The sequence below is a fragment of the Phasianus colchicus genome, chromosome 3 (assembly GCF_987193195.1).
Source record: "Phasianus colchicus chromosome 3, bPhaCol1.hap1.1, whole genome shotgun sequence".
NCBI classification, from domain to species: domain Eukaryota; kingdom Metazoa; phylum Chordata; class Aves; order Galliformes; family Phasianidae; genus Phasianus; species Phasianus colchicus.
Window position 1 is genome coordinate 48,202,554 of NC_143438.1, and position 11,302 is coordinate 48,213,855.

Here is an 11,302-nt window from a genome sequence, read left to right on the forward strand (position 1 = left end):
AAGAGAAATAGGTAGAGAATGACTGAGGAGTAAAATGAACTCTAGTGTTCTCATCGTGGTTTCTAGTAAGATCAACCACAGAAGAGCTCTCTTCTCAGAAATAATGTAAGAGGCCATTGTCATGGTTCTCATAATTCCCATTCTCGGCTGGGAAAAGAATACAAGCTTGACTTGTGAGGGAAGCCTGCTGGAGCCTGAAAGTCATGTCCAACTTTCCCAGCACAAACAAAAATTCCTGGTGGCTCCAAGTCTCCAGAGAGCTGGGTTGGGGGTTTTGGTTTGGTGGTTCGTTCTTTTTTTTTTTTCCTGCACATCCTTTCCCTCCTACACAAGTTTGGAAACACAGAATACTTTCTAGTCTTCCAGCTGTATTAGAAGCACAGAACTAGCCTTTGGAAGAAAGATTAAAGCAAGAATATACAGCAGTCTCCAAGCAACAAAATAATGTGTGCACTGGGAAATAGGTCCACAATAGAATTTGGACTCAGAACTCCTATTTTAGTACTAAATTCTCATTGGTGTTTGCATTTGAGCAGGTGTACTTTATGAACAGTCAAATAGGCATCTTTAATAATAGCAATAAACAGCAGTAAAAATGTACAGATGTTGAAACAGAGGAATTACTGAAACAAAAAGAAAACTGTTTAGTTTTGAAAAACAGATGATTGTTAAATTTGAAAATCAAGGACAGTTCAAGCAAAAATACGCAAGTAATTTTCATAGGTAGGAATTTTAAGGGTGGCATTTTTAAACGAGTGATCAGTCAGTGAGTGATCACCAGCTTTCCCCAATTTTTAATTTCAAGGGACAGAATGTGGAGCCCTTGGGTGTCTCTCAATAGTCACCAGGTGGTGATTTTGAGCAAAAAGCTGATTTCAAAGGCTGATCGGACTTCTGCATCCCATTATTATCCAGCTTAGCTATATTAGGAGTAGAAAGGTGATCAAAAGTCCTGATTAGAATTTTTACTAACTGAAACTGACTCTCTCTTTCTGTATGTTGTGCAATGTTAAATAAGGGAGAAAACACTTCAAACATAGTTTCACTTCAGTCTTACTGGGAGCACTTTATTTATTTAGCAGACATCACCACAAGGTATCCTGGTCTGCGTCCATCTCCTGGCATTTTACATACGAGAGAAGTCTAAAAATAAAATAAAGCAAGAAATAACACAGGCAGAACAGCTGTTGTTCTGTCCAGACAAAGCTCTGTATGAAAGCCATCACGATCGAGCAGACTCTGTAATTGAAAATCCATTTGCATTTTCAAGTCTGATTCCAACTGTAAAACTTTGGTTATATTTATAACAGATTAAAAGACTTTGGCCCCACTACACTTCTCCCTGGCAAGGGGGAAACCACCTGCACAGCATCAGTCATTGCTTCAACTCTGTAGGTACACATTTTTCAATGACAGGGTGGTATATTTTTTCATTTCCCATCTCTTCATTTTCACATGCAGTAAAATCATGTACACTGCATTTTCTTCAGCCATGTGGTAGTTGGCACTCTCGCTAAGGAGACTGATGTGTGTTTTGATTTGCTCCTTTCCCTCAGTTTGAGGGACTACTGCACTATTTCCTTTGTAATCACACGAGCCAAGGTTAAAACACTGAACAAACATGTGGCTGAGAAACCACACAAAAAAGCCAGGAATACTGCTCACTTTTCAAGTACAGAGAGAGTGAAAAAGAGTGTACACCATGCAACAGGCTACATAAACCCTCCTGGAGCTGACCATGTCTTTCAGTGCCACATCTACACACTTCTTGAACACTTCCAGTGACAGTGACTCCATCACCTCCCTGGGGCACCCCATTCCAATCTCCCACAACTAATATCCAACCCAAACTTCCCCTGGTACAACTTGAGGCCATTCCATCTCTTCCTATTACTGTTACCTGAGAGAAGAGGCCTATTCCCAAGATCAAGCTTCCTGAAGCCCAAGTAATCCTTATTTTGACAGTAAAGTTTGCAAAGTGCACAGCTCTTGCACCACAGCTGTTGGGGGGAGCTCCCCCAGCACAGCTGATGTTCACCAGATGTGCTTTCCATGCTTGTGAGCACAGGGTCAAGTGTTTCCCAATGCACGTACAAGGCTCACCTCTGATTTTTGATGATAAGAAGAGGAATGAACCAATGAAGAATATGAACTTAGGCGGAAAAAAAAAAAAAAAAAAGCACAAAATTAACAATACATTAATTCTATGATCACTAACCAATATTATGTGACAAATATAACTTACAGAAAATACATCATTTGCTGTTATTCATCATGTCAGTGACATCAAGGCCATAGTGGCACTGGAATGGAGCAGACGCATTGCTTTTGTTCAAAAGCAATAGCTGCCTGAGAAAATAGAGAAGGGATTTATTCAGACATTTACTCACAGGTGCTTACTGGCTCCAGCTGCCAGTTCCAGCATGCACAATCTCATTCTGTGCCACATATGCCACTGTGGTTTCAACATCTCAGATACACCAGGAAGGCCAGGCTTGGGGTAATGGGACTCCACAGAGTGCCTGGCAAACAATGCAAATGCCACAGAACACCACAGACAATCTTAGGCTTAGTTAGGTTCATATCATAATGAGAGCATAAGGGCACAAACAGTTTAACTTCTAGATCATGGGTGGTGTGCAAGATCAGCTAAAGGATTTGCAAATTGGTTTCTGATACAGCAATCAATACTGCAAGCCAAATTCCATTGTTTACATGCCGACCAAGCTTTGGAGAATAAACAAACAAACAAATAAAGCATTTCAGGTTAATGCTTTTCAGAAAACCAGATTAAAATTTCCCTGTTATTTTAAAAATTGTATAGCTAGACAATAGAGAATTTGCCCAGAAGATGTCAATTTCCTTACTTTACAGAATCCTTTTAAACACAGCCTCTAGGGTTCCTTTCTATGGGAATGAACTAGATTGAGCCTCATGCTATCATGGAAACTTTCTATGTATAGCAATCTGCCACAGAAATAATCCATTTTCATTCCCAATTTATTGGAATTTTTTACTAAATTAAACAGCAGTTTGTTACTACTTGAGCCTTGGCAGAGATACATGTCAATCAATACTATACCACCAATTTTCTGGACGAGAACCTGATGTGGTAAATCATTTAAACTTGTGTTTGGCTTTAAACGTATCTCTAGTCCTGTCGATCAGTGTCTAAATGACTCTTCAGTACAGCTTCACTTTCTATTCACTTCAGATGCTGATGATATTTGCCAGCCAAAGCAAGGCTTTGCAAGCATTCCCACAAGAACATCTGCAAGTGGCCTTGAGAAAGTCATCTAAAAGAGACTAGAAATAAAAACACCCAGAAAATTCCACTAGTTCACCAGATATTTGTAATCAATTGACTCAAAAGATCTTTTGCTTCATTTACCAAATAGATAGTAGCTGACTAAAGAAATTAATTGCTTTTCCTTAAATAAGGCAATGAATGACAGTGAATGAAGAGCCTAAGCAGGCAAACCAAAGTTTGAGCTTTATTGAGTCAATTCAGGGTCTAACAGATAGCTGGGAATCTTTGGGTGAGAGGTTTGATAAGTTATTATTGTTTCCTTGAGCACCACAGAAAAGTCACTTGCATGTGAAATTTAAGTAGATAAATTATATATAATGGAAAATATGGGATTGATAGAAAGCTTGAGTCAGATTTTAGTATTTGTCACGTGGATATTTTACCTTTGAGTTAGATACTACATTGTTATCTGAGCACCACTGTTGCTGGGAACCACAGAGACACATTTTGTTACTAGTCCCACTTTAAAGAAATCAGAGAAACAAATTTTTCACTTTTTTTCAGGGGAATTACTCACATTTGTCAGTTCTTTCTTTACATAACAATTTCCCCATTTTCTTCTACTATCTGCTGTGAAGTGAGAAAAAAACAACTTGAACCCAAGGAGAAAATATGTCACAAAGTCATTTAAATTGGCAGTGAGAGTCAAGAGCATGCAAAGAAATTGAAATTACTTGCACTACTTTTGTGTTTTTTCCCCTTTGCCCACCCTCCCCCCACTTTTGTACATTTTAACTTCCTCGTCTCTCAGGACCAAAGGGAGTTCTTTCAGGCGCTAGCAAATGCTTCCCTCCAGATGCTTACTCAGCTCCAAGCTGCAGTGAAGCACAGAATTTTCCAGGAATGTTTCCTTGAAGCTACCTGCATAGTTCAAATGGTGCTTAAATGTTTGCTAGTTTGAGAGCTTCAGGCTCTTACCTAGGGGTTTTCACTTTTCAGCCTCCTCAGCATGTTTCCAAGTTAAGCAAAACACGTAGTAGACTTCATGCCATTGACAGCGAGCTAGCAAAACCTTGTTTCTGAATAGCTTTTAGGAATCTGCTGCTATAGCACAAGCTCAAACAACAGGTATGAAATCCAAAACTGTAGCTCAGTGGCTCAGAGCATCACCACTCTGGGTCGCACCACTGCAGTAATACTTGATCTTTTAGGCCTGTCACATCTCCTCACATCTAAACAGTTCACCTTGCTGAAGGTAAGAAAACAGTGTGAGAATGCAAACACTGTGGGCCTGTGAGAAAAAGTAGCTTTAGGTTTGCTACCGTTTTTGGTGTTTAAGGATGGTGGGTTTCCATGAGCTTTCTCCAGTGCTGTGTGATGAGTAAGGCTGCCTGCAAAAAGACTTTGCAAGCACTTTAGGGTTACTGACAAAAATGTAAACGCTGTCCTGATTCTAAGTTTGTTCAGACACTCTTTGATCGAACAGGCAATGCTCCCAAATGCTCCCCAGGCTTCTGAAGGTTAACTGTGCTTTAGTAGCTGGTAAGATAGTTGCATTCAGGCAATGCAACTGACATTTCATGTAGAGGCATATTGATGTTGCAAGGATTTTTAAGTGATTGGATTCTCTAACGCAATAAGAGTGACTGTCAATGAATCCACATATGCTCAGCTTTCATGTTTTGAAAGGCAGCCAAAGCGGCATTCCTTCAGGCTTTAAGTTGATATAAATAAAGTGTAACAGAGAGCCCCAACAGCAAAGTTTATCAACCATACATCCATATTAGAATTTACACATGGCTGAATTTTTTACTTTCTCTTCAACTGGCTCTTAAAGAATGTCATCAGCTGCCATAAGCTGGTGGTTTCCAGCTATGAGCGTGAGATAAGACCTCCACACACAGACATTCTAGAATGACATTTGGAAAGCAGCAGGCTGAGGTGATGTGCTGCTCCACAGAGTGCAAGGTACTTTACAAACTTCAGTTTCAGCATGGAGACTTTATGGTCATTGCAATACAAAAGACAAAAATATGGTAGAAAGGGACATCGTAGTGAAGGGAGCCATTAGATGTAACACACCTAGTTTGATCATTTCCTTTCTCATCCTCCCTGTGGAGTTTTTTTGTGTATATTAATAAAATTGTTTGCTATAGACCTTACCTATTTTAACACATTTATCCAAATCTCATTACATGTTTTTAATACCATGGGTTTTTTTTCCATTCGTTCTTCTTTTCATTCTTCACTGGGGTAAGTCATCACATGTGAGCAGTACATAGTGATGGTGCAGAATTCAAGCAAGAGCATCCCTTCTCAATGGTAGAGGGAAGAGACTGATTGTCCCTTTCTGCTCTACATTGGTGTAATCTCACATAGAGTATTATGTACAGCTTTGGGCACAATATAAGGAGGACATAAAAAAACTATTAGAGAGCATTAAAGGAGGCAAAGAGGATGAAGGGTGTGAAGGGAAAGGTGTATGAGGAGCAGCTGAGGTCCTCAGGTTTGTTCGGCCTAGAGTAGAGGAGGTTGGGGGGAGGCCTCATGATGTCCCACAGCTCCTCAGGAGGGGAGTGGAAAGATAGCACTGAGTTCTGCTCTGTGTGACAGCAACAGGGCCCAAGGGAACAGTATGGAGCTGTGTCAGGAGAGGGGCAGCTGGGGGTTAGGGACAGCTGCTGCACCAGAGGGCGGTGGGCATGGAACGGGCTGCCCAGGGCGGTGGGAATGGCCCTGAGTGCTGGAGTTCAAGGAGCGTTTGGACATGGTTCTCAGCCATAGGGTCTGGATATTTGGATGGTCCTGTGTGGAGCCAGGAGTTGGATTTGACGATCCTTGTAGGTCCCCCCAACTCGGGGTATTCTGTTTCTATGATTCTTCTAGAATGTGTCCTTTGCTGAAGCACAAGAGAGAAGCAGGAGCTTATGGAGAGCAACAGCTTCTTCTGATCTCAAGACTTTTCCTGGATAGTTTGTCTTGGTCTGGGGAGGTTTTTGGATGAATTCCTGGCCTAAAGCATGAGAAAATCTTTTTCACAGTGCATTTCTGTAGTTTGAACTACAATAGCTGATTCCTCCTTTTTTTCTTGCTTATGCGTGTGAGAGGTTATTTGGACAGGACTGAACTCTGATTAAGGACCACTTCCTTAACAGGCTCCCAGCAGACAGAGTTATTGGGCTACCAAAGGACAAACATTTGCAGTGCAGCATGGGGAATTTCTTCTATTTCTGCTTTGAAATAAGATCAGTTCTCACTGTCTTCTCTTCTCTTCTCTTCTATTCCTCCAAGGGTTTCTTTCCCCTTTCCTTACCTGGGCCAAGCTCTTCCTCCAGACCTTCAAGACTCTGACTGCCTCCTTATGTCCTAACTCCCACTCTTTTCCTCAGTGACTGTCTGGGATTTTCACTTTCCCGTCTTTTTCCATCTCCACTCAAAGCCCATATTGCTGAGCTTTGTTATCCCTCTAAAAATTCATTCTCAAAGAAAAGTCCATTTGCAAAATCCTACAATCGTTGTCAGCTGCTTGTATCTCCCACATTTTGTTTTGTTTTTAATGTTCGTGTGAACTAGACTTCGAGCTCTTTGGGGGCAGAGCTGGATTTTAACCAAATATTGACAAGGAAGATAAAAAAGAGAATGACAAGGAGGAAGAAAAGAGTTTTAGTCGTGCAGTCTGCAGGAAGTGAATCTGCAAAAATCATATCATTTTTCAGTGGTATTTCAAATTCATACCAACAACAATGTACAAGAAGTAACCTCAGGCACTTGTGGTAAAGAAATATAGGTAAATGAAGGTGCCTTCCAGCATTCTTTCATAACAGTGGCTGAAATTATGAGGCACTTGTGATGAAAATTAAAGAGGTCCGTATCAGAATATGCTAAAAAATGGAAAGTATTTCACAAGGAAATCCTAGCTAAAACTGTCATGCTAATCCAAGTTTTCTGCTTAGCTCACAGTAGTTTTATTAGGTTATAATCCGAAAGATAATACTGACTGAGGGAAGGAGATGTTGATACCACGATTACTGTGAATAGCAGCCAGATGTGTGACACTGTGCTTCTGAAAAAGGCCAGACTTCTGCAGTAAGGGAGTAATACAGAAATATAAAGCTTGGTAAATTATTTTGGCAATGAAAATGACATGTTCTCTGCACAGAGATATAACAAGCAATATACTGTAACCACTTTCACAAAGTGAGACTTGGGACACACAACGATGATAAATGAACCAAATTCAAAGGATATTTTTAAAGATAGCAAGTAACACTATTTGAAAAAAAATCATGGACTTTTATTTCTTCAAAACAGTAATATTTATGTAAAAGTATGTTAATAATTATGATAATGACAATAACAAAATAATAAAGTTTTAGAAACATGACCCCCACCAAAAAAAAAAAAAAAAAAATTTTTTTTCTTCTTTTCCTACCTTACCATGCAGAGCCAATGACAAACAAGAGTCTTTCCATTCTGGGTTTTTTTTTGCAAGTATCTCGCTACAGAGAGTTGTCTGGTCATCACCCTCAGATAGAATAGCACAGTTTAATTGGGTCAGTGTTGATGTAGATGATGGACTCTAGTTTGGGCAGAATCCACCCACAAGCATCTTTTGCATGCTTCAAGAACGCCTCTCCATGCTCTCAGGAGATCCTGGTCTTGATCATTGATAGGCTGGACTCATTTTCATTTGGGACCATATTCCATCTACATTCAGCAACAGTATTCTAGGACAACTGTTCTAGCAAGCCCCATGTCCCAAATGAAAGACAAGTGTAGAAAATCAGCCACTGTCAGTAAAACAGGAGATGTGTCTGTGGACCAGACTTCTAGCTAAGTCCTAGTAAATTAAGCCTTTCTAGGTACACTAAAAAAATTATTTGAACAATGCCATGAAAATGTATTGGTGAAGCATTTCTGCTGCAACGAGCATGATAGAATGGGATCATATGGAACATGTTCCCCAGCTATTTACCCAAGAAATTGAGTAGAAAAACAGAAAATATTAAATGCAGGAGAATATTATAAGATTTAACAAATATAAAAGTTGTATGCATGTTCTGGATAAAACTGTTACATGCTAATAAAACGCAGAATTCACTGCTAAAATCTTTTTTAACACGTAACTTAAATTTTCCTGAGGGGCTCCTTTTTGTGTCAGTCTAGTCTGTCATTCATCGGTCCATGCACTTTTAGTTGAACCTCACAGTCTGTAACAAACTGAAGTGGCTGGACGGGATGCCACATAAAAATTAAGTACTCTGCCTTGTGCAACATCCCATGACTGGTTCAGAAATACTAAGTAAGCTACTTGACCTAGGCTAATAATGCAATTTACCCACTTTTCAGTCCAGTCCTTCTATACTGAATATTGCACGCTATTGTCCAGGGAAGGAAAAGCAATGAATAGAAGAGCTCTTTGAGCACAAGGGAGGGCAATGAAGGAAGCAAAGCACCCAACACTAGTGTCATCAGAGACAGAAGCTTCAGAGGCTCTGTTCTATAGAAATGTTAGCAGAAGTTAAAATAAAAACTCAGCTTGGTCTCGGGAAGGATTTTATTCCATAAAGATAGCATCTGGTTTAGGTGAAGCTTTTTGTAATTCAAACTACACACCCTACTGACATAAGGCAATATGATCTCTGTTGCATCAATTGCCCTCAGAGCACAGCAATGTTCCAATATACTGGTTTTGTTAATTGCTTTCATCCATCTGGACTTTCAGCTGGCTATAGCTTTTAATTCTGAGCTGAAAACTGATCTAGTTTGCACTAGCTTTAAAGAAAGCAATATTAACTATTTTCTTCCCCTCTTACCTTCTTCCCTAGCATGTACTAGAAAACAGACTGATCATGTAGTTTTCAAACATATTGTTAGTCAATGTAGGACATTGGCTTCCCTTCACATTTTCATTTGTTACCACACTCCACTGAGTTTCTGATCTCTAAAGCAAAGAAATTTTGTCTGTCAGTCCAGTTCATTGTTTGGCATCCCATGCCAACTTCATGAAGCTCAAAGCCAACTGCATCTTGGTTGGGGCAATCCCAAGCATAAATACAGGCTAGGTAGAGAACGGCTTGAGAGAAGGATTTGTGACTGTCGGTTAATGAAGAATTCAACATGAGCTGGCATATAGCAACAGGGCAAGGATAAATGGTTTTAAACTGGAAGAGGGTAGATTTAGAGTAGATAATAGGAAGAAATTCTCTACCGTGAGAGTGATGAGAAACTGGAACAGGTTGCCCAGAGAGCTTGTGGATGCCCCATCCCTGGAAGCATTCAAGGCCACGATGCGTGGGGACTTTGAGCAACCTGGTCTAGAGGGAGGTGTCCCTGCCTATAGCAGGGGGGTTGGAACTAGATGACCTTAAAGGTCCCTCCCAACACAAACCATTCTATGATTCTACGATCCATGTGTAAATACCTGAAGATGGATTAAAGCCTGTTGTCCAATTTGCACTGTGGCAAAGACAAGAGGCAAGCAGAAACATAGGAGTAGTTTCTGTCAGGGCTGCACAGCAACCGCTGGGGTGCTAACACCTTCAATCACTGCAACTAGCTCACTGGATGCACTTGTGAATATACCAACACTGGTAGTGACAGCTCAGCATTGATGCCAAGATTAATAGGAAAGTGACAAACAGCATCCTAAACAGAGGATGAGGCTATTTAGTTATAACAGTAACATTTTCTCTTCCCGTTAGTCTGTTCTATCCCAGGAAAACTTTAATAATAATAATGATAATAATAATAAAGTTTTCTTCTAGATTGCACTCACTAAGAAGCTGTATTGCATTGCTTTTCAGCATGCTGGCAGCCTGTTCTGTTCACATATAACATCAATCCTGGCCTAAGGATTGAAAAAGGCCTAAGGATTCTGAAAAAGACTCGATTTACATTGGCTGTATCTCCTTAGGACACTTTGAATTGGCTTTTTACTATCTTTGTAAAAATGTAAACGCTTTGTTTTATCCTCTTTGGAGAGCTCTGTTCTATTCTTCTTTCATACAGTTCTGGAGGGGGATGACGATGCTGGAATAATTTCAAAGTTTCTTCAGTGCAGTGCTTTATTCATCTGATAATATGCTGTATCAAAATAAGAGATGAGAAATAGTGAAAAGACCTCATAGAGAGCTGAACAAACTTTTTTCCACGCCTGAATGGGTGATTTTCAGTATGCCTCACGGTGTGTCCAAAATGATAACTCATGCCTCATAACATACACTGCCTGGGTGAACACTTCCCTCTGCCGGCAGGAACACTCACCAGCACACAGAAAAACAGGCCTTCGCTGTTCCTCTAGCATTTGTACTCTGCACCAGTGAGTTCGTGCCTCGAGTACTGTGCGCAGTTTTTGCCCCTCACTACAAGAAAGACATCGAGGGCCTGGAGCGTGTCCAGAAAAAGACACAAAGCTGTGAGGGGTCTGGAGCACAACACTTATGGGGAGTGGCTGAGGGAGCTGGAGTTGTTCAGTCTGGAGGAGAATCAGGGGAGACCTTATCATGACCTGAAAGGAGGTTGTGGCGAGATGGGGGTCAGCATCTTCTCAAAGGTAACAGCAATAGGACGAGAGGGAATGGCCTCAAGTTGTGTCAGGGGAGGTTCAGGTTGGGTATTAGGAGAAATTTCTTCTCAGAAAGAGCGGTGCTGTTGGCACAGGCTGCTCAGGGAGGTGTTGCAGTCACTGTCCCTGGAGGTGCTAAGAGCCGTGGGGATGTGGCACTGAGCGATGTGGGCACGGTGGGGATGGGCTGAGGGATGGACTAAGTGATCTGAGAATTATTTTCCAACCTTAATGATGCTATGATCTTTAATATTTACTTTTGATAATAATAGCAAATGTAATTAACTATAATGAATAAAATACTGCCAGTAATTATTAGCCTTTTCTGATAGCAGTGGGATTATGGATGGATGTTTTTCATCCCTACGCTACAGGAATTGGGCAGCACCAGAGCTAACCTGGCGATACAGAACATTAAAACGCCAAGCGTAGTAAAGAGGGAGAGCTGTGAGGAGGAAAAACGAAAAAATTCAGCAAGTTCGGTA